The following is a 20,802-nucleotide window of genomic DNA, read 5'->3' as shown; positions in this document are numbered from 1 at the left end:
AGAGACTAAACTCCTATTTTTTAAACAAACGTTGAAAACATGTCTATTAACAGTATAAATTTGAGGGTTAGATTTCACATATATTTTAAAAGTGAAAATAAGTAATTGAAATATTTCAGTTTATTAAAAATGAATTTAATTTCTAGTGTGATTGGATGAGGGAGTACTTGCTTATTTTTGCCTTTCTTGGTTGAAATGTTCAGTATCTTTTAAAAATCAAAACAATGGAACTCATGGAAATAGAGAATGGAAAGTTAGTTACTAGAGGCCAGGAAGGGTAGTTTGGGGAGGGGGAAGAGGAGAGGAAGTGGAAATGGTTAATGGGTACAAAAAAAAAAAAAAAAAAAAACCTAGAAAGAATGAATAAGACAGGCTGGTCGCAGCGGCTCACTGCTGTAATCCCAGCACTTTGGGAGGCCCAGGCGGGTGGATCACGAGGTCAGGAGATTGAGACCATCCTGGCTAACAGTGAAACTCCGTCTCTACTAAAAATACAAAAATAAATTAGCTGGGCGTGGTGGCGGGCCCCCGTAGTCCCAGCTACTGGGGAGACCGAGGCAGGAGAATGGTGTGAACCCAGGAGGCGGAGCTTGCAATGAGCCGAGATGGCGCCACTGCACTCCAGCCTGGGCGACAGAGTAAGACTCCGTCTCAAAAAAAAACAAAAACAAAAAGAATGAATAAGACCTATTATAGTATTTGATAGCTCAGCAGGGGGACTGGAGTTCAGTTGTATATTTTAAAATAACTAAGAGTTCAATTGGATTGTTTGTAACACAAAGGGTAAATGCTTGAGGGGATGTAGACCCAATTTTCCACGATGTGATTATTACCTATTCCATGCTTGTGCCAAAATATCTCATATATCCCATAAATATATATACCTATTATGTACCCACGGAAAATAAAAATACAAAATGAATAAATTTTCAGTATCTTTATTTGTTCTGATAAAGCTAAAATGTATTGTTCTGATTACAGAACTATTCATACCATAACTGTTTATAGAATAATTTAATTGGCTATAGCACCTCTTTTTTTCCCACTTGCTCATAGAACATTGGTGCCAGTTCTCCGCTCAAACCATGAAGGGTTGGAAAGCCACAGAGTTAAGTGCATGAATAAACCTTCCAGGCCATACGCTGTGCTTCACACCTGCAATCCCAGCACCTTGGGAGGCCGAGGCAGGCGGATCACAAAGTCAGGAGATGGAGACCATCCTGGCTAACACAGGGAAACCCAGTCTCTACTAAAAATACAAAAATTAGCCGGGCTTGGTGGCCGGCACCTGTAGTCCCAGCAACTCGGGAGGCTGAGGCAGGAGAATGGTGTGGACCGGGGAGGAGGTGCCTGCAGTGAGCCGAGGTCGCGCCACTGCACTTCATCCTGGGCGACAGAGTGAGACTCCGTCTCAAAAAATAATAAATAAATAAATAAATAAATAAATAAATGAATAAACTTTCCAACAGCAGAGATTTCAGGAAAAAAAATAACCATAGTAAAACTGGAAGACTTAAGGAAAGCTATTTATGTTACTCTGAGGAATACAAATCAATAAAAGTTCATGGCTGAAAGGTTCTCATTGGCTGGAACATACTGGTAGCACAGTAATTTCAAAACCCAATGTAGGGTTTGCCAACCACACCACATTTTCTGATTGTATCCAATAAAACGTTATGACCTAGAAATGGTTATCTCTAGTGTAAATTTCCACTATAAGACTATAAAGAATATTCGTCAAAAATTAGATTTATGGTCACTATAAGATGTGTATTTTGAAAATAAAATGAGTTAAAATTTCCTGTCAAAATACGTCTTACTTTAGAAACTAATCTCAGAGATCATTTAACCAGTAGATGTAATTTCTGATTATACAACCAAGAAGGATAAGGAAAGTTTTGTTTTATTATTCTATTTCTAAATAATCCTGTATCTCTTTCCTGTAATATTTACTAAATATATATTTTAACCAGGGATGAGGTTTCTCATTATTCTTTTGATATTAATTACTTCTTATTCTTAGGTTAGAAATTTGGAACCAAAGTAGAAATATTACATCAAATCTTATGGAAAAAGAACATTTCTCCCCTCTAAATCAGAAATGTAACACTCAGTAGCTGAGAGGAAGCAAACCATGCCTAATTCTATGTCATTGCTCTTTGACAGTATTTGTTTTTCAATCAAACTCTATGATGTACTTACAGAAAGGCCATAATTTTTCTAATCTGTGTGTATATAAATATATAAACACATATACATAATTATAATACAGGTACATATAGAAACCTATTTAATGGCCATCCTTAAAGGAGTCTTTCAAAACTCACTACATCTAGTAATTATTACTAATCATCAATGATATTTTCACACCCATTTCAGTTGCACAAAATTATAATAAAGCATACATTCTCTCTTTGAACTTAATCTTCACTCCAACAATCTAATTTTTTCTCATTAACATTATCCATTTTCCCAAAACCTCTTCAATTCCCATAAACATTGAGAACTGTTATCTCACCCTAGAGTAACTTCAACATTTTCTATAGAGGATTTGAGATGACATTGGCCAATTTGATGAAAGGAAATGGGAGAATGCTTGAAGGAGAAATAACCATTGACAATACCTGCAGAGGTATCCAAGTAGGTAGAAATTATGCTGAGTTCCTCCTTCCTTTTGTCTTCAGTAAAGAGCCATTCAAAGGCCAATGATGGAGAAGCCTACTCATACTACTACTTACTTCTCTCGGTGAACTTGCACTTCACAAAAGATCTAGGTGCCTAAAGCTGCTTAGCTTATTATAAAGGTATACTTGATCATCAACTTCAGTTTACATGCTTACATCAATTCTAAGGAAATACTAAGTTACTAAGCCATGACAAATAAAAGAACGAAAATTTCAGTAAAACCCTTATGTACAACTCAAAATTGTTACACTGGGAGAATCAGGTTAAACTAGCATTTAATATGTTACTATGACGGTATATTAGTTGCTGTTTTTTTCTTCAACATAAAGCATGCAATTTAGGATTATATGTTAATTGAAAAGTTGTAAAATGAATATGACTGTATATTAGAACCTGGTGTGTCTGTCTGATTTAGTAGGTCATATGGGCATGCCAGGGGATAAACTAGGTGACATGTCAAGTGTCTTACAGCCACATAGGTACTTTTCAGGTCATGTAGAGGGAGCCCCACAATGCCCTCTGCAAAAAAGAGTTTCCCATATGTTCATTTAATTTGCATAGATTTCACTATATGCCTTTCTGCCAAAAGGAAAGATAATGGGATAGGGATGATGTAAATGATGATGGTTAAAGCCCCAGTTAAAGTATTAACTATGATCCAATTTTAAGCGTGATCTAATAATCCCCTATGAGGTACCTACTATTATCTCCATAAACAAAATAAATCTAGGTGCCTAAACAAATAAACAAACTCAAGTCACAAAACATATTTTTCCTTAAATAGTAAAAAGAATATAATGCATGTTTCAATTAAATAACTATCTTTGTTTCTAGCTTCTATAATATGCTTCTCCTTGCTCAGATCTCCCCCCTTGCCGCACATAATGCTTGAAAGGTAACTCTTGGTTCAGTACTCAATCCTCTAAATGTTAATCCGACTGGGCCGGTGCACCTAAATAATTAACAAATGTCCTCTTAAACCCCATGAGTCTATCTAATTCCTTAAAAATCTCGCTACAGGATTGCAGGTGTGAGCCAGTGCGCCCGGCCCAATTTATTAATGAGAGAGGAATAGATCGGCCTGGCATGGTGGCTCATGCTTGTGATCCAGGGACTTTGGATGGCAGAGCACTGGGGATCATTTGAGCCTAGGAGATCCAGACAGGCCTGGGCAACATGGTGAAACTCAGTCTCTTTTTTTTTTTTTTTTTTTTTTTGAGGCGGAGTTTCGCTCTTGTTGCTCAGGCTGGAGTGCAGTGGCACGGTCTCGGCTCCCTGTCCGCCTCTTGGGTTTGGGTGGTTCCCCTGCCTCAACCTCCCAAGTGTCTGAGATTGCAGGTGGCAGGTGTGAGCCGCCATGCCTGGCTAATTTTCTTTTCTCTCTCTTTTTTTTTGGTACACACAGGGTTTTCTCCCTGTTGGTCAGGCTGGTCTCAAACTCAGGACCTCAGGTTATCTGCCTGCCTCGGCTTCCAGGGCTGCTGAGATTGCAGGCATGAGCCAGTGCACAAGACACAGTTGATTAATCAGAAAGGAATAGATCGGCCTGGCGTGGTAGTTCATGCTTGTGATCCCAGGACGTTGGACGGCCGAGCGCGGGGGATCACTTGAGCCTAGGAGTTCCACAGGCAACATGGTGAAACACGGTCACTTTTTGTTTGTTTTGACACGGAGGTTCCCTCTTGTTGCCCAGGCTGGAGTGCAGTGGTGAGGTCTTGGCTCAACGGGCCTCCGCCTCCCGGGTTTGGGTGGTTCTCCTGCCACAGCCTCCTGAGTGGCTGGGATTGCACACGTGAGCCACCATGCCCAGCTCATTTTGTTTTTTGTTTGTTTTTGTTGTTGGAGATGGGGTTTCTCCATGTTCATAAGGCTGGTCTCAAACTCCGGAGCTCAGGTTATCTGCCCGCCTCGGCGTCTGGAGGTGCTGGGATTGCAGGCGTGAGCCAGCGTGAAAGGCCCAATTTATTAATCACAAAGGAATAGCACGGGGGATCGCTTGAGCCTAGGAGTTCCAGACAGGCTGGGGCAACATGGTGAAACCTGGTCTCTCTTTTTTTGTGTGTTTTTTGTTTTGAGACAGTTTCACTCTTGTTGCCCAGCTGGAGTGCAATGGCGTGGTGTCCGCTCCCGGCGGCCTCCGCCTCTTGGTCTTGGGTTTGGGTCGTTCTCCTGCCTCAGCCTCCTGAGCAGCTGGGATTGCAGGCCTGAGCCACCATGCCCGGCTCATTTTTTTTTTTGTTTTTTTTTTGGTACAGACGGGGTTTCTCCATGTCAGGCTGGTCTCAAACTCCTGACCTCAGGTTATCCACCCGCCTCAGACTCCCGGGGTGCTAGGATTGCAGGCGTGAGCCACCAGGGTGCTGGGATTGCAGATGTGAGCCACTGCGCCCGGCCCAATTGTTTAATCAGAAAGGAATAGATGGGCCTGGCATGGCGGCTCACGCTCGTGATCCCAGGACTTTGGATGGGGGAGCGCTGGGGATCGATTGAGCCTAGGAGTTCCAGACAGGCCTGGGCAACATGGTGAAACCCGGGTCTCGCTTTTTTGTTTTGTTTTTGTTTGTTTGTTTGTTTGAGGTGGAGTTTCGCTCTTGTTGCCCAGACTGGAGTGCAGTGGTGTGGTCTCAGCCCCCCCGCGGCCTCCACCTCCCGGGTTTGGGTGGCTCTCCTGCCTCAGCCTACCAAGTGGCTCAGATTGCAGGCATGAGCCACCATACCTGGCTAATTTTGTACTTTTTTTTTTTTTTTTTTTTTTTTTTGGTACAGACGGGGTTTCTGCTTTCCACAGGGTAGTCTCAAACTCCCAACCTCAGGTTACCCGCCCGCCTCGGCCTCCCGGGGTGCTGGGATTGCAGGCATGAGCCACCATGCCCAGCTTTTTTTTTCTTTTTTGGTAGAGACAGTTTTCTCCATGTTGGTCAGGCTGGTCTCAAACTCCCAACGTCAGGTTATCTGCCTGCCTCGGCCTCCCAGGGTGCTGGGATTGCAGGAGTGAGTCACCACACCGGGCCCAATTTATTAATCAGAAAGTAACAGATCGGCCTGGCGTGGCAGCTCATGCTTGTGATCCCAGGACTTCGGATGGCTGAGCGCGGCAGATCGCTAGAGCCTAGGAGTTCCAGGCCGGCCTGGGCAACATGGTGAAACCCAGTCTCCCTACCTCTTTTTTTTTTTTTTTTTTTTTTTTTTTTTTCTGAGAGGGAATTTCGCTCTTGTTGCCCAGGCTGGAGTGCAGTGGCAGGATCTCGGCCCCCCGCAGCCTCAACCACCGGGTTTGGGTGGTTCTCCTGCCTCAGCCTCCCAAGTGGCTGGGATTGCAGGCCTGAGCCACCAGGCCCAGCTACTTTTGTATTTTGTTTTTTTGTTTTGTTTTTTTTTTGGTAGAGATGGGATTTCTCCATGTTGGTCAGGCTGGCCTCAATCTGAACTCAGGTTCTCAGGTTATCTGCCTGCCTTGGCCTCCCGGGGTGCTAGGATCGCAGGTGTGAGCCACTGTGCCCGGCCGAATTTTTAATCAGACAGGAATAGATTGGCCTGGCGTCATGGCTCACGCTTGTGATCCCAGGACTTTGGACGGCTGCGCGCTGCGAATCGCTTGAGCCTAGGCGATCCAGACCAGCCTGGGCAACATGGTGAAACCTGTTTTTTGTTTTTTGTTTTTGTTTTTTGAGGCAGAGTTTCCCTCTTGTTGCCCAGGCTGGAGTGCAGTGGCACGGTCTCAGCTTGCCGGGCCTCCACCTCCCGGGTTTAGGTGGTTCTCCTGCTTCAGCCTCCTGAGTGGCTGGGATTGCAGGTGTGAGCCACCATGCCCCGCTACTTTTTTATTTATTTATTTAGGTAGAGACGGGGTTTCTCCATGTTGGCCGGGCTAGTCTCCAGCTCCTCACCTCGGGTGATCCCCCGGCCTCGGCCTCCTGGTGTTTTGGGATTGCAGGTGTGAGTCACTGCGCCTGGCAGGAAACCCAGTCTCTTAACAGAAAAACAAAACCCACCAAGATTAGCTGGGCCTGGTGGGCCCCGTGGGTAATCCCGGCTACTCTGAAGGCTGATGCAGGAGGATTGCTTGAGCCCGGGGTGGAGGTGGCAGTGAGCCATGATGGCGCTGCTGCAGTCCAGACTGAGTGACAAAGTGGGACTCTGTCTCAGGAAAAGGGAAAGGAAAAAAGAAAGAAAAAGGAAGTATATAAAATTGCTGAATCAAAGAACAGCTTGACAGCATATTATTGAGAGAAATAGAGGCAAAGGTTAGCAGACACCAATGTTCACTTAGTGGAACTGCAGGTGTCCCCAGACAGGAGGCTGCTACTTTTCCAACAGAAATCTATTATTGACCAAAAAAAAAAAAAAAAGGTGGTTTGTTACAATATACAAATAGCTAAACTTTATATAGCCAGGACCCTCTTGTAGCACTGCTCTAAGCCTTTTCCTGCTCTGAAATAGCTACTATTGTTACCTCCATTGCAGAGAAAACAGATGCCAGAGGTTGTTGTGGAAGGACCAGGGAAATTAACTATGAAATTGACTTGTTGTAAGTTTCGGACTTAAAGGTTCTTCCTGCTCTGCTCCTTACATTGCAACATTTTAGTTAACATACCTCTTAAAATACTGGTCCTTTCTGTATTTGGAGGGACTCCTCTTGCACTTTGAAGTTTTTTTTTACACTAAGCATTTGGTGAGAAGATCATCCGCATTTTACGTCAGTTTAAGTTTAGACATTGTTCAATTAGGAATGTAAATATGAGCAAACAGTTATCTGATTGAAATAGATAACCTAGAAACAAAATCACTTATGAGAAAGTCAAGAAAATGTGAACTCTGGATTTGTGGCTACTTTCAGAATATTAATTTTTTTGGTATTTAATGGCATTGTGAATATATTTGTTTTTAAAAAATTCCTTGTCTTCTACAGATACATACAAGGTAATTAAAAAATGATATGATGTATAGGTTTTACTTCAAAATAATTAAGAAGAAGAAATGTATATAAATGAAGTGGGAATATAAATGAAACAAAACTGGCTGTGGCCAGGTGTGGTGGCTCACGCCTGTAATCCCAGCACTTTGGGAGACCGAGGCAGGCGGATCACCTGAGGTCAGGAGTTCAAGACCAGCCTGACCAACGTGGTGAAACACCATCTCTACTAAAAATACAACAGCCGGATGTGGTGCCGGGTGTCTGTAATCCCAGCTACTTGGGAGGCTGAGGCAGGAGAATCACTTGAACCTGGGAGGCAGAACAAAACAAAAAAAGAGGAGCAGGCTGTTGCCTTCTCAGATTTTGCACAGGGTTGCAACATCTGCTCCTCTGACAAAAGAAATATTTAAAGATGCTGTGGAAACTAGGTTAGGCGAAACTTGAAGTTTTACCTTTCCTCACTGTTAAATTTGTAAATATATTCCCTGGGCTTTTTTGTAAATGCAAAATGTCAGCATAAATGTGGAATAAAAATGGGCTGGTTAGCCTGTTGCTTCAGGTTCTCTAAAATGAAGGAAATAAAATAGAAACATAAAATGGTGTGTTCAGGGATGAAGTTTTTTTTGGCTTTTTTTTTTTTTGCCTTCAAGCAAAAGCTAAAAAAGAACTGCCTTGCTTTTTGTTATTTTTTTAAAAATCAAGTTGCCTTTTGTTAACGATTGTTAGAATCAGTAGCTTATAGGCTTTTCCTGGCATTCTTTGCTGGAGTATTCTGCAAACCTTTCACAAAACAAATCAATGTTGCTCAGAAGCACTTGGAATTTGGGATTTCTCTACGATGAGAGAAAAGAAAGCTGAAAGGGGCTTTCTCCTTTGCTCTAGCTTCGACTTCATCTGTTACCTTTCCAGCTCCTCAGGGTATTTCACAGCTTGAGGCATTAACTTAGAATTGGGTGAGTGGCTCCTTTTTGATGAGAGGGCAATTGTGGAGGAAGTTAGAGGCTGGGGAGCTAAGCTTAGGTTTTGCTGTCAGTCTAGTTAAGTTAGAACCTCAGTTCCATCATTTACTTGCTGTGACACCTGGAGTGTTATTGAACCTCTTTGAACCTTAGCTTCCTGTTTTGTATGATGCAGATGGCACAGGGTCAGCTTTGTGAGGAATGTAGGTGGTAAACATAAAGTGAGTGGCACATAATAAACACTCACAAATGTTAGTTTGGGTCTCTAAGACCACCATTTTTTTTCTACTTAATTAAAATTGATTTTATTTTATTTTTTTATTATACTTTAAGTTCTGGGATACATGTGCGGAATGTGCGGGTCTTTTACATAGGTATACACACGCCACGGTGATTTGCTGCACCCATCAACCCGTCATCTACATTAGGTATTTCTCCTAATGCTATCCCTCCCCTAGCCCCCAACCCTCTGACAGGCGCCAGTGTGTGATGTTTGTCTCCCTGTGTCCATGTGTTCTCGTTGTTCAGCTCTCACTTATGAGTGAGAACATGCGGTGTTTGGTTTTCTGTTCCTGTGTTAGTTTGCTGAGAATGATGGTTTCCAGCTTCATCCATGTCTCTGCAAAGGACATGAACTCATCCTTTTTTATGGTTCCACAGTATTCCATGGTGTATATGTGCCGGATTTTCTTTATCCAGTCTATTATTGGTGGGCATTTGGATTGGTTCCAAGTCTTTGCTGTTGTGAACAGTGCTGCAATAAACATACGTGTGCATGTGTCTTTATAGTAGAATGATTTATAATCCTTTGGGTACATACCCAGTAATGGGATTGCTGGGTCAAAGGGTATTTCTGGTTCTAGATCCTTGAGGAATCACCACACTGTCTACCACAATGGTTGAACTAATTTACACTCCTACCAACAGTGTAAAAGCATTCCTATTTCTCCACATCCTCTCCAGCATCTGTTGTTTCCTGACTCTTTTTTTTTTTGAGATGGAGTCTTGCTCTGTTGCCCAGGCTAGAATGCAATGGTGTGATCTGGGCTAACTGCAACCTCCGCTTCCCAGATTCAAGTGATTCTCCTGCCTCAGCCCCCAAATAGCTGGGATTACAATTGCCCACCACCGCGCCTGGCTAATTTTTGTATTTTTAGTAGAGACAGGGTTTCACCTTCTTGGCCAGACTTGTCTCGAACTCCTGACCTCGTGATCCACACAGCTCAGCCTCCCAAAGTGCTGGGATTACAGGCGTGAGCCACCGTGTCTGGCCAAGACCACCATTTTGAACGTCACATGTAATGAGCCAGAGAAAATGATGTTCACTGGAACTCTCCTGAGAAAATGAAAGGTGTCTCTGAAGGACAGGATTTTTATGAGTGTAGAGTGGTACTATGCTCTCCCTTTTCCTTTGCCCCAAGGAATTAGGGTATATTCTAAATCGATTTCATTTGGGTGATACAAGAGATTCTGTTGGTTGTTCAGAGATGTTGAGAGATCAACTGGGAGACTGTGGGTGTATGTGAGCTCTCTGAGGTAACCCCTCTCCGTGTGTCACCCCTGGTCTTCGGGAAGCCTCTCCAATTCATGAAATGTGCTATTTTAGTGGTGTCTTTCTTTTGGAAACTGGCGAAGGGACTGAGGGTGCTGCAGAATTAAAGACAACCAAGGGCCAGGCATAGCGGCTCATGCCTGTAATCTGAGCACTTTGGGAGGCCAAGGTGGGAGGATTATTTGAGGCCTGGAGTTCAAGACCAGCCTGAGCAACATAGCAAGACTTTGTTTCTAAAAAATTAAAGTAAAAATAAAAAAAGCTGAATGTAGATGCATGCATCTGTGGTCCCAGCTACTCAGGAAGCTGAGGTGGGAGGACTGCTTGATCCCAGGAGTTTGAGTTCATAGTGAGCTGTGATCGCCTCACTGCACCCCAGCCTGGGCAACAGAGTGAGACTCTGCTGGTCAATAAAAACAAATAAAGAAGACAGAGATTCAGTGGCAATAGAAGCAGGAGGAAATGAATCTTTCAGCTTGCAGATGTTGTGGGAAGACTGTTAACGTCAATGGAATTGGGAGTCAGGAGAAATTTAACCAAATCTCTGAGTGGCAAGAGTCAGGAGAGGTTTAACTGAATATAGGTTAGTTTTTCTCTTTTAAGGTTGTGCATACTTGAGATTAATGTTTCTATTTACATCTTTTTTCAGATACTGGTGCAAAACTGACTTAGCCAAATCACTCCAAATCTTTGAGTCTGACTCTTTTGCCTCCCAGATAGGTTAACTAATCCTTTGGCCTGTCAGCGTTTTTATTACCCTGTAAAATGTTTACTAGCTTTCCCCACAAATCCTGGTGCCTTACTCAGAAGTAACAGAGCTGGTAGCAAGGATGGGACAGGGTTTGATGAAATCTACAGTTAATGCATGAAAGGTTCTTGTTTGCCCAGAATATAATTTCTTTCCATTCTAACCCATTTTCCGCCTGGATCTTGGGCTTGTGCTTATCTACATGTCCGCATTGTTCTGCATTTTACACTATAAAGTTTTTTCTCTTCAAAGACACAGGCTGTAAGTCAAAAGCTAGAATTGGAATACAAAGCTTGAACATAGACTATCCAGGATCAGAGCTAGAGAACAGATTTCAGGTGGAACCAACCAGTAAAGGAAATATCATAATAAATATACATAGATTGCCAAATTCTTTCTTTCCTCTTCGGCTTAACTATATGCAGCCTGCATTGCTTAATGATGGGAGTATGTTCAGCGAAATGTCTCGTTAGGCAATTTCATCATTGTCTGGGCATGATAGAATGTGCTTACACAAACCTAGATGATGTAGCCTACTTACTACACACCCAGGCTATATGTTAGAGCCTATTATTGCTCCTAGGCTGCAAGCCTGTATAGCATATTACTGTCCTGAATGCTGTAGGCAAGCAATTAAAACACGATGGTAAGTATTTGTGTATCTAAACATAGAAAAGGTGCAGTAAAAGTATGGTATCATATTCTTATGTGATCAGTGTCATGTATGTGGTCCATCTTTGACGAAAATGTCATGTGATATATGACTGTATATTCAACAACCTGTAAATTTTGTTGATATTAGCAACTTTATTATGGTAATTATTAGAAAGAGAATTAGCTTTGTGCTAAGCCATGCATTAGATGTCCAAACACAGACTACGCATGTAACAAGTCAAAGCGTCCCTTAAAAGATTGTAGAAAAATAGTTTTATTATAAATAACAATATAACTCATGCATTTGTAGTTACAGCTGGTAATAAGGATATAACTAATACTGGGCACAGGATGATAAACTATGCCTTGGCAATTTCAGAAAAAAGTGGCTGGAATATTAATTGGAATGATCCCTTTCACTAAGATACTATGAGTCCTGCAAATGCTATTGAATGCCAAAGCTATTAGCCAGAGAAGATTATATTGAGGAAAAGAAAATGAATACTTTTGAATATCCATGAAGTTCCAGATACTTAAATATATATAGACTCCTTAAATACTCCTAATCTTGTGATATAAGTATTACTGTTTTCACAGATGAAGACTTTGAGGGTAAGAGAGGTTAAGGATTTGTCTCATCTCAAATGGCAAGTGAATGCAAATGATGGATCTAAAATTCAAAATACATCGTTTAGCTCCTAAATGTATTCTCTTTCCATTAGTCAGACCTCTGTAGGGTTAATGAATTTGATTCAGAAGATGTTTCACTTCAACAGCAATATAAGGGGTAAAACAAAGGAGTTATCTACAAGTCAAGAAACGAGAAGTTTCAGCTTCGTATATTTTGGCAGTTGGCAAATGCCCATCTTCCATTGCTTCTCTGGCTCTTAGAGAGAAAAGAATACATGCACAAATGTAGTGAAAAGAATGGGACTTGTCAAGGTGTTTTCAGACATAGAATGTTGAGAATAAAGATAATGAGTTGGAGATATTAAAAAGAGACAATCTGACTTCTTAGGGAGGGTTTGCAATGTCAATGAACTTGTCAGTGCCCCAGATCTGATGAGCCTCAGGGAACTGATTAATGTTTAGAATAGAGTATCTATTTATTACTTTACAAGCAAAGCTTTTATTTCCTGTGAACATAATAATGGTGCCCACCACCAAAATACGTTTTTCTTAGTACTAAGGTAATGGTGCTACAGACTTTGTAACCTAAGGTTTATTAGTGAATAGACTCAGAAGAAATGCAATTAGGTGACCATGTGGGTACTTTCTCCAGTTCACAGATGAGAGTAGGCCACTTTAGTGACCAGAACATTCTCATGTGAGAGACAACTGCTACAACATTGTTGTTCTTTTGTGCCACTTTTCTAAACTCCATATAGTTCTTACTCCCTGTTTAGATTCATTAATTTAATTGTTTAAACTACTGTTATAAAAATATACACTCTAGTCACCTTAATTGGATCCCCATAAGCCCTCTTTAGTGTCTAGAATGTGGAAAACTCAAGACCATTAGATACTTATGTCCATTGCCAATCTCCTCCATTAGTATAAATCTCAGGTGTTACACATATTCCCAGGTTTGATGCTATCTTCTCGTAGTCCTCGTGTATACCAACTATAGGCACATCAAGCCTCTCTGAGCAGTCTGACCTGACAGTCAGCTTTGAAATAAAATTAGGAAACTCATTAGCTAGAGATTGTTTATAGGGAAAGAAAGTTAATATAAGACAAAATTGTGAAACTATTTCTGTAGATAAGAATTAAAGAAGAAATGAAGTATAGAGGGAGAGACTGACACGGCATTTTATTTTGGTCAAGAGAAAACACAGGAAGAAATATTTCCTGGGAGAGAAGCTGTGTTTCTGATGTGTCATTTTCATTAAGGATGGCAATAATTTGAAGGACCTATGTAAATTAAGTCTTATTATTTTAAAACATATTTTAACAATTTCTTTTAAATCATCCAAGGGTAATATGGCATGGTTGGAATTCTGCTTATCCCAATTATGGTTGTTCTTTATGTTATTAACATATATCTAATGAGCACTCACTATATACAAGACGGGTGTTAGACACTATGAATAAGCAGAGTAAGACGGTCTCTTTTTTATGGGACATTTGCTCTGAACCCCATAATAAAATATTCACACAGCAAAGGGTGATTTACCACCAAAGGCCACAAATGGATAACACACTCCACTTTTGGGAAGGGTTGTGAAAATATTTTGGAGGTCAGAAGCTGCATAAAGTAACATTAAGTCTGGTTAGGGCAGGTAATCAGTGCTATTTACCTCCTAGAAGAGATGGGGTATGCTCTTCGGGCACAAGTCCTTGCTAGGGTCCTTAAGTTTCCCAATAGGTTCCTTTTTTGAATTTCACTATCTGTGCAGGGCCACATACTCTTCACTCACATGGTCACATAGATGCCTGTGTTCAAGTACTTCCCAGGAGTGCACTCTGGAATTTATCACTGTCCAATAGTTATTAAAATCATAACTGAGAAAAGCAATATTCAGCATATATTTCATAAAGGATATGCAATTAATTTTTTCTTTCGAAATGTAAATATTTTCTTCCAGACCCAAGAGAGCTATAATCTGGATTGAATAATAATGGTGTCCTCAAAGATTTGTACTATAAGGTGAATCGTGAGCCTATGTTGACAAATATTATGAGAAACAGCATTAGAAATACCTTGTGGGGCTGCGCAGAGAATAAGCCTGAGGATGTCTTGTATTATATGCTGCAAAACATGGAGGAAAAATCTATTGAGCATGTTGCTTCACCAGTAGTCTGGCCTTGCTCATTGGACACTATATCTTTAACTATTTCAGGGTTATTTGTCCCTCCAAGATGATATGAGCAGAAGAGAGAATAATGGAAAGCGAGATCTACTACTATTGTGAATTGGTCACTATCTGAAGGGACATAATCATTAATGACAAAGGACTTGTTTAAGATGAAGAAAATGAATCTAAATGAAATTATTTCTACTTGCCAGATGATATGACTTAATTAGTCCAGATCTGCACTATCCAAAATGATAGCCACTAGCCCCATGTGGCTATTTATATTAACATTTCAACAAAGCAAAATTAAGTAAAGTTAAAATTTCAGTGCCTCAGTTATACTAATAATACCTCTGGGGCTCAATAACCGCATGTGACTATTTGGCTCCCACATTGGACAGAACATTTCCTTTATTGCATAATGTTTTATTGCATAGCACTGGTTGAGATAGTAACAAGGAATGAATGACCCAAGCAATTAAATCAATGGTCCATTTTGTAGAACAATTCATCAGGATGTTTTATACCCTCTTCCTACTTTGTTCATCTCATTACATTATTAGTGCTTTGACTGGAGCTAGTACAAATAGGTCAGATTTACTTAATTATTTTAGAATAATATTTCCTCATTAACCAAATACATGAACTCACATTTATTCTTCCTTCCTTCCTTTCTTTCCTTCCTTCTTCCTTCCTTTCTCCTTCCTTCCTTCCTTCTTCCTTCCTTCCTTCTCTCCTTCTTTTCTTTCCTCTCTCTTTTTTGCTTGCTTTGCTTCTTTCTTTTATTGGCTTTGTAGAATATCCAAAGTTAGTACATCAGCATCGACTCTGCAATAAACTGTAGAAAAATGCTAGCTAGAAAAGTTGATTGAAATTAATAGTTGAGGGAGTCTTTTGAATACTTTGCAGACTTAAACTCTTCCTATTCATTTGTTTTCTATTAGCACAAATAACCAAGAATTAGATGTAGTTTTTATTAAAGAGAAAAATTAAGTAAGACACTGACAGATGGAGAGGACAAAGACAGGGGCAAACAGATAAACAGATGTATGAAAGGAGAGACACTTATTGAGTACATTCTTTGGTCTATTATTAGACTAGGTTATTCCTTTAATACTTAAAAACCCTTTGAAATAAATTTTGTCCTGATTTTATAGATGAGAAAACAGGCTCAGAGAGGGATTTCACTTGCTCAGTGTTCATGTAACTGTAGATGATAGTGCTAAGATTTGAACTCAAACTTTCTTACTTCAAGGATCATGAATACTCTATCAATCTCTAAACCATTATCTTTTTCCCCCTTATCACTGACAGCAGACTCTCCATGTCTTTTTGTTGTCTTATATTTTCTTTTACCTCTTATTTCTTCCTTGAATTGTTTTTATTCAAGGAGTTTTTGTCCTCTTTCTGTGAAAATAAATAGTAATGTGTCAGGAAGATTTTTCACCTGTTTTCCAGAGTAAATCTTTTTCTGAGTTGTATTTTACCCACTTTTTGCTCTTATAGCGCTTCCAATTTTTATTGGAACATTTATGCAATGGCCCATGCTGTTTTATTTCTAATTATTACTTATCCTTTTTAGTGGGAGTGACTTTGTCTTTGATTTGCTCACTTAACATGTGGGAGTGGAATGAGAGGAGGCAACTAAGGCAGCAAGTTACTTCCGTTTGGTCTCCTTGTCTCCAAACTCCTTCTCATTAAATGTGCTGCATTTTCAGTTCTCATGGACACATGTTCTTTCAAATTTTGACATTCTGGTCTTAAAAGCGAGAAGTTTAGTGTAATTTTCACTGAAGCTGAAATTAAGTCTTGTGATTTAATATGAACAACATATACATGTATACTTAATAATGTAATGAAAACAATTGCCCATTATTCAGTTTAAGAAACAATTATTTTCAGAACCTTAAAAGCTCCTAATGATGCTTTTTAAAAAATCCCATTTCTTCCTTCCCTCAGAGAACCCAATCCCTTGGATTTTGTGGTTATCATTTCCTTTTCTTTATACTTTTATAATGCATAAATATTTCCCTAAGTAATATATCTATATTTATATATAGGTATATTCCCTAAGTAGCATACCTATATCCCTAAGTAATATTTGGTATTGCCTGCTTTGAACTCTATGTAAGTAGACCCATATTAAATATATGCTTCCGTGATTTGCTTCTTTCACTCAACATCATCATTTTGCATTTCCCACATGTCGAGACATAAAACTGTAGTTTTACATTGCACATATGAATACATTGCATGAATAAATCACTTATTTATTCATTCCAATGTTTTTGATTGTTTGTTTGTTTTTGTTTTGAGACGGAGTCTTGGTTTGTCACCCAGGCCGGAGTGCAGTGGCGCGATCTCGGCTCACTGCAAGCTCTGCCTCCAGGGTTTACGCCATTCTCCTGCCTCAGCCTTCCGGAGTAGCTGGGACTACAGGCACCCGCCAACAGGCCGGCTAATTTTTTGTATTTTTAGTGGAGACGGGTTTTCACCGTGTTAGCCAGAATGGTCTTGATCTCCTGACCTCGTGATCTGTCTGCCTCGGCCTCCCAAAGTACTAGGATTACAGGCGTGAGCCACCGCGCCAGGCCTCTTTTCACAGTCAGTGGACATTTGAAGTGCTTCCAGTGTTTCTCTTTAAACTGTGGACTATGCTCTTTTGAGCATGTTTTCAGGTCTCTATTTGCAAAAACGATCTCTTGCTAGAGATTTTTTTGAAATATACTTAAGAGGAGAATCACTGGGTTGTAGAATGTGCCGTCTTCAACTTTATTAGATAATGCTAAACAGTCTTCCAACATAATTGTACCAAACTATAATCTCCGCAGTAGGTGAGAAAGCCTGTTGCTCCACATCTTTGTCAACCTTTTGCATTGATAGACTCGTTGAAAATTGATTCACTGAGGGAACTTAAAGTACAGGTCAATAGGTGCAGCAAACCACCCTGGCACACGTATATCTATGTAACAAACCTGCACATTCTGCACATGTATCCCAGAACTTAAAGTAAAAAAATAAAAATAAAAATAAATCCGGCAGGGCGCGGTGGCTCACGCCTGTAATCCCAGCACTTTGGGAGGCCGAGGCAGGTGGATCATGAGGTCAGCAGATAGAGACCATCCTGGCTAACACAGTGAAACCCCATCTCTACTAAAAAAATACAAAAAACTTAGCCGGGCATGGTGGTGGGAGCCTGTAGTCCCAGCTACTCAGGAGGCTGAGGCAGGAGAATGGCGTGAACCCTGGAGGTGGAGCTTGCAGTGAGCCGAGATCGCTCCACTGCACTCCAGCCTGGGCGACAGAGCGAGACTGCATCTCAAAAATAAATAAATAAATAAATAAATAAATAAATAATCCTTTTCTCCCTAAAATATATATAAAAAGAAAATCAATTGACTATTATCCAAAGCGTTTATGTCTAGACTGTAAATTCTATCTGATTGAACTATATGACACCTTCTTGGCAGTACGAGGCTATATTTATGACTATAGCTTTTTAGAAACTATTGGTCAGGCATGGTGGCTCACGCCTGTAATCCCAGCACTTTGGGAGGCCGGGGCAGGCGGATCACGAGGTCAGGAGATCGAGACCATCCTGGCTAGCATGGTGAAGCACTGTCTCTACAAAAAAATTAGCTGGGCGTGGTGGTGGGCACCTGTAATCCCAGCTACTCAGGAGGCTGAGGCAGGAGAATGGAGTGAACCTGGGAGGTGGAGCTTGCAGTGAGCCAAAATCGTGCCACTGCACTCCAGCCTGGGTGACAGAGCAAGACTCCGACTCAAAAAAAAAAAAAAAAAAAAAGAAACTGTTGAAATTGGCTCCACCTACTTTGTTCTTCTTTTTAAAGATTGTTTTGGCTACTCTAAGTTCCTTGACTTTTAGGATCAGTTAGTCAATTTCTGCAAAGAAGTCATCTGGGACTTTAATGAAGATTACATTGAACATTTTAGATCAATTTTGGGAATATTTATTGCCATCTTCGACAAATAGTCTTCTAATCTATGAACATGGCATGTCTTTCCATTTATTTATGACTTTTTCAGTTTCTTTCAACAGTACTTTTTAGTTTTCAGAGTATAAATTGTACACTTTTTGTTAAATGTATTACGTATTTTTCTTTTTGATGCTATTGTAAATGAAATTGCTTCTTTATTTCATTTTTGATTGCTCATTGTAAGTGTATAGAGATAGAATTGACTATTGTGTATTGATTTTTTGTCCTGCCTACTTATCAAACACTTTTGTTAGTTCTAGTAGTTTTTTAGTGAATTATTTAGGCTGTTTTTATATATAAATCATGCCATCTGCAAGTAGAGACCATTTTAATTCTCCCTTCCCAATATGGATGTCTTTTATTTAATTTTTCATCTAATTACACTGGCGCTGACCTTCAGTACAATGTTAGATAGACGTTGTGCAGAATGTTTTTTTTTTTTTTTTTTGAGATGGAGTCTCGCTCTGTTGCTGAGGCTGGAGTGCAGTGGCACAATCTCGGCTCACTGCAAGCTCCGCCTCCCAGGTTCACGCCATTCTCCTGTCTCAACTTCCCGAGTAGCTGGGACTGCAGGGGCCTGCTATCACGCCCAGCTAATTTTTTTTGTATTTTTAGTAGAGACAGGGTTTCACCATGTTAGACAGGATGGTCTCTATCTCCTGACCTTGTGATCCGCCGGCCTTGGCCTCCCCAAGTGCTGGGATTACAGGCGTGAGTCACCGCGCTCGGCCAACTAGCAGTCCCAGTGTTGGCTACCGCCCCTCCTGCAAGAAGCTCAGATGGCTTAGACAGCAGGCAGCCACAGCTGTGGTGATGGCTGCCCCTCTGCCCGGGAATGCAACAGGCTTAGATAGATTCTAGCTGAGTGGCTGTTGAGAATTTGTGCGGCTCCGTGGCTGGGATTCTAGGCCCTGGCAGTATGGGATCACAAGTGGGATCATCTGATCTGTGGGTTGCACAGTTCCATGGAAAAAGCATGGTTTCCCAGGTTGGGTAGCACGCTCACTCACCGCCTCTCTTGGCTGGGGGCTCCCCTCCCCCATGTGGCTTTCAGGTGGGCCACCTCACCACACTGCTCTTCCTTCCTCTCCGTGGGTCACACCAGCCACCTGGTCAATCCTGATGATAGAACCTGGATACCTCAGTTGCCAGAGTAATTGTATCACAGGTGAAATTTCCTGTGTTGTTCTGTGTCAATAACTTGTGGGATAGGGGTTGATAAAATTCTCTTGTATTTTAATGTCTACATCCTTGCGGATGATTGGATCGCTGAGACATCAGCTATTTGAATATATTTGAAGTGACACTATGTGTGGAAAGCAGGGGTTGGAGTATGGAGGATGGGAGGTGAGGATGGAAAATTTGGAGGTGAAAACAAAGAATATGAGATAGAAAATAAAAGATCAAGACTATTTCGGATATTTGCATCATATTAATGATTTTGGATTTTAAATCTGAGAACAATGAAGAGTCATGATTACAAGTTTTATTACTTAATTCACATTTTAAATACTGTTCCTTATGCTTTCACCAGTTGGTTTTTATGGCTTTCTTCTTCTTTCATTTCTCTCCATTTGTCCTTACCCCCATCACTGCTTCAGTTCCTAATTTAGTCATCACTTAATTGTCTTCTCTAATTTTAGCTCCTTTTCTTTTGCTTGTCATGTTGTTAGTGCTGTTATGCGTTATCTCCTTTGTCAATTCTTAGAGAGAAACAAATCATAAATTATTTGAGAAACACTTGAGTATTTTCTAGGCTTCTTGATTTATGTATTTTGACATTTAGATATTACATTTTACTTGGTTCAATATCTTTTCCTCAGAAATTTATTTATATCTGTTCTCTGCAGTATATATTTTTAATAATTGTCATGAGTTTTACGTCATTTAATTAGTCCTCTCTACATTATATCAATTTATACTTTAGTATCTGTGTATTGAATGAATTGGATAAGATGAAATAAAAAGTTTAGGGAATAGGTGTTATTACTTTATCAATTTGTGCTCAGACCTTGCAAAACTAGTATATAAGCCTGATTTTTATGAACAATTAATGTTGTTCCCAGATCAAAACTCATTTTAATGTTTAATAAAATTCTTTTTTGGTAATATTCTCTAAAGAGCAGAATACATTCAAGGACAAATAATTCGTTATTATAGTAGATTTTTAGAAAGAGTGTTTTCCTAGGCCTTATTGTTTTAATAACCAAAGGCTATACTTGTATCAAATATAGTCTGATTATGCTCAGCATATGAAATCTAATTTTTTTTAGCTACTGAGTGTGGAAAAAAACAAAAACATATGCTTATATAATTTTGTCTACTGGTATCAGAAAGTTGGCCAGTGCTAATATATTGGTTTGACTATATGGATAAGAATGCAATTGAGTATTTTTTAAATATCAGAAACATTTATTCAGCTAAGACATGATTCTCTGGATGCAGTGTTAGCACAGCATATTAAGAATATTATTTTTATCTCTGATTATTTCA

General features: G+C 40.2%; 1 long non-coding RNA gene across 1 annotated transcript in view; it reads right to left on the bottom strand.

The window, feature by feature from the left end:
• The window catches only part of LOC134761990 (uncharacterized), a 115,083-nt gene that overhangs the window by 10,823 nt on the left and 83,458 nt on the right, over nucleotides 1–20,802 (bottom strand). The window contains exons 3-4 of the long non-coding RNA XR_010141409.1: nucleotides 14,963–15,149; nucleotides 14,217–14,265 (exon numbers count right to left, since the gene is read on the bottom strand). This is a non-coding gene — a long non-coding RNA (uncharacterized LOC134761990). The remainder of the gene's footprint in view (nucleotides 1–14,216; nucleotides 14,266–14,962; nucleotides 15,150–20,802) is intronic.

This window comes from Pongo abelii, chromosome 8, assembly GCF_028885655.2.
Source record: "Pongo abelii isolate AG06213 chromosome 8, NHGRI_mPonAbe1-v2.0_pri, whole genome shotgun sequence".
In the NCBI taxonomy this organism is placed as follows: Eukaryota; Metazoa; Chordata; class Mammalia; order Primates; family Hominidae; genus Pongo; species Pongo abelii.
Note: the sequence above shows the minus strand (reverse complement) of the source record. Positions and strands in the feature narration are given on the sequence as shown.